Source organism: Convolutriloba macropyga, chromosome 10, assembly GCF_964194025.1.
Source record: "Convolutriloba macropyga chromosome 10, txConMacr16.3, whole genome shotgun sequence".
Taxonomy (NCBI): domain Eukaryota; kingdom Metazoa; phylum Xenacoelomorpha; order Acoela; family Convolutidae; genus Convolutriloba; species Convolutriloba macropyga.
In genome coordinates, this window is record NC_134477.1 from 30,734,595 (window position 1) to 30,738,697 (window position 4,103).

Sequence of the window (4,103 nt, forward strand, 5' to 3'; positions counted from 1 at the left end):
AAAAATCAACCTTTCAGATCACAAACAATAACAAACACACGCTTCTCTACCATCCTGTTTCGTTTACATAGATTTAAGAATCAACCCGAGTTTCAAAACGACATCGCCCTTCTAGAGTTTAAAACAGAAGTAGTCAATAACATTTTAAACAGTTGTAAAAGTAGCATTTACTACAAAAGTAGCTTATTCTACATGTACTTGCACGTGAACAAGGCTTGCTATCTAAGGAAAGAAATTGAAACTTGATTCCGAAACGAGCTAGTCTAGCTAAAATAAAAGTGGCAAACATCTGACTACTAACTATGAGAACTAATTAAATAATGACAGAAATTTCAATTTATAGGAGCAAAAAAACATTTGTGATATCCACATACAAATGCTCAAATTGAGAGTAACAAAAAAATAAGATCTAAATGCCACCATGGAAAAAGTATTAGTTTACAGGGGTTGATTTTTCGAACTGCTCTCAAATGATTAAACGGATTGAAAAATTTTGAATTTTTAGTGTCTTTGAATTTTTAGTTCTAAAAATTGATTACAAACCGCGATGTTTTGTAGTAAGTATTTGAAAATGATATTTGCCATAAAAATAACGTTCGGAAAGGATACATCATTATTTAGGCTTCAATTTGAGAAAAGAGCACCCTCGGTAAACTTTAGGTATATAAAACCGTCTTCGGCCTCCATTTGGCTTTGAAAGAGTTTTACGTGATCTAACTACCTACCATAAAATCACTGTCGGACTTCTGAAACTAAACGCACTGTTCTAGATTTTGGCTCAACAATAAACAGTGTGGGCGACCTTGGCTCCTTTAGTTTGGCTCAACAAAAGATTTTCCAATTGGTTTCACGGTGAAAGAATGTCGTGTTTCGTTGTTTTGCATAATGTGTTCTCACGCATTTGCTTATTTTTATTCGGTGCGGGAAACAAAAACCACAAAACACAAAAAACCCAAACTAAGCAGTCATTACTGGTTAATACAGAACCAATAGTTTCCTTAGTCAAGACCAGATGGTTATCTTGCAAGATATTCCAAGATTCTTGCAAAAAATGGTTATCTTGCACGATCTTGCAAGATCTTGCAAGACAATGGCTATCTTGCAAGATCTTGCAAGAAGAATGGTTATCTTGCAAGATTCTTGCAAGTTCGTGCAATTATCTTTCATTTAGCGCAAATTATTACCAAAATATAGTGGTATGAGTTTTCAGAGATCATTTGAAACAATATTTATAACAGATATCTGTTTTTTATTACAGCCGTTGGTATTAATACTGGTTACTCTCATTTATTTACATTAATTCGTGCTTCGAATTTCTTTTTTTGCTACAATGGAAAACAATATACTTTCGTTTTCTAAATTGATTCAATTTTTAGTTTGAGCGGAAGAAAACAAAGTTGATGCTATTTTGGTTGTAATTATGTATCACAATGTAAAAAAATTGATGGGAAGCAACTTTCGCGTCTCATTTTGATCTTAATCGATCATGTTCCATCTATTTGCATATTTGCAAGATTCTTGCAAGACAAAGGGTTATCTTGCAAGATCTTGCAAGATAACCATTCGTTGTCGACTGGGGTTAGTTTAAATTTGCGCTTATTTTAGGCCTGTGGTTTCCACTCACGGAAACTTGAACTGCACTTACACTAATCCCTCAGTGTGTTCCACAGAACGCTGTCAGAGTGGTTTTGTCGAAAACACCGATTATACAAATTGGCATACGCATAAAAGTAGTGTCTGGTTGCATACGCTTAAAAATATTTTTTGTTCCGCTCAAAGATTTTTGTGTGAAATACACGTAAATGATTAATCAAGGATTACATGGACAAATACCACCCACTCATAATTGTGGTTATTTTATACCATCATGGGCGACTAAGTCTGGTTTTGACAAAATATGTTTAAGATTTTTATTGACATAAACCCAAACAAAGCGATTTTGGATTAGTTGCAGATCTTGGCTCCCTAAAAATTGATTTAAAAAATAAAACTATAATCGATTTCATTTAACTCATAAATGATAAAACTTTCAATTGAAATTAAAAAGAAATATGCACGTTTTCAAATTTTGTTCCCTTTTTCATTTTCAAACAGTTTTATATTGAACATTTTATCACCCGTGTCTATTTACAATGCTTTCTCTTCTTGTTCCCCTATAGCACACAGAGCACGATTCTTAATTCAAAACTTGCTCCACAAAATCTCTGCTGTGCTAACCATTGCTCAAAGACAAGTAGCAACATTGCATTCTGAAATCATTCTGCAGATACTTCTTGAGCTAACTATTCCTCCTGAGACTGATATGAACTCCAATCGTTCTTCATCACCGCACACCAGTTTCAATACTCCCGTGAATTCAGATTACCCAATTTCCCTCCAGTTGCAGTTACACTTATTTAAAGTTTTATTAGAAGCTGTTCATAGGCGAATGCGGACATGTTCCTGTCCTTGTTCTTTTCATCTATCACTGTTATTGACCCAGAAGAACTCATCCAGGTAGTTGTACTTGATTCTGCTCAAGACACAATTATACTTTCGGGGTCTTGTGTCGCCTCAAAACGTCACTATGAACAGTAGTTAAATTTTTAAAAAGAACTCTGCCCTTTTGCGTCTCCAAATGCCGGGAAAACACACCTGGAAGTTATTCAGTGCTACTTGTCAATGTTATGTCACTAAAATAGACTGCGAATATAAGATACAGAGGTCTGCTCATTTTTCAGAGCGTTTGATGAAAGCATCTGTCTCAATGAATCTTGAAATCAAAACACTCTGGCAAAGTAGGAGAAAAACCTCAGTTGTGAAGACACAATGAAACAAACGGCAAAAATTGTTACAAAGTGCATTTTAAAAAAATTAGCCAAAACTTAGTGATTTTGCAATTTTAGTTTGAAGTTTTGTGGTTGCCGTTCAAATAAAAAAAGTTGTTGCATGTGTCATACGGGATGAATATTACCCTCAGAATATCCATCACAGTATTTAGTTCATGTTCTCCGTTTGAAGGGCTTATGCTTTAGTTTAGTTAGTTATTTTAGAGCATCATACATTTACCCCACTTTAAAGTCGGTTCATACTTTAGACAGGACACTGTCTGTTCACACTGTAAAAATTCTGTCAAGCGTTTCCTGTTTCGTGATTAACTCGTGAAATAAATTTATTTCCTTTTTAGTTTCAATTTATTAATTTCCTTTGTCATTCTCCAATTTGCATCGCTATAATTTGGTTCTAACTCAACATTAGTAAATAGCTTTTCAAATAAGCCTGCTCAATTGGTAGTGAGCCATTCACACCGCGAATACCCGATTCAAGGGTTGAGAATTCAGATAGCCTAAAGATAATTGGCAGACGCGACGTAATTGCCCCAACTTAATATTTTGATAAGCATTCGCGACTCAATTGACCTACACAATAATAATCGAGTATAACATGGCGCAGTCAGCAGTTGAAGCCAAAAAGACACCCCTTCACGTTGACGCATTTTGGGAGAAATCAACTGCTACTCCACCTCTGACGTGGGACACGTGGACACAACAATGGAAGCTAGCATTGTTGGCAAAAGAAGGGATTCAACTCGAACTCCTATTGAATGAACCACCGGCTACTGTAAGATACCCAACCGAACCGACATACAGGGAGCCAATGGAGAACCATACACAAGCAACGGAAAGGGACCGCAAAGTTCGCAATCTGCAACTCAAGGTAAATTGGCAAAATCGATGTAGAAAGTTCGATGAAGTTCGCATTTTGGGCGGGGATAAGCCGTAGGGAATCGGCGAACAAAAGTCAGTATCACTACTGTGTTTGGGCATTGGAACTGAAAGACGTCGTATCTTTAAAAGTAAACATCCCCACTTTCAAAATGAGAAAGAACCATTCAAAGAACTATGGCGAGCAATGGAGGAATCGTTCACTAAAGTTAGAAACATCACGTATGATCGCTTTGTCTTCTTTTTGTCTAAACAACAAAAGGGCGAATCTGTTGAATGTTTTTATGGTCGCCTAATCGAACAAGCAGAAAACTGCAGTTTGAGAAATGAGGAAACTACCCTCATTCGGGACTCATTTATACTTAACATGATGGATAATGAGACTCACAAAGAATTGCT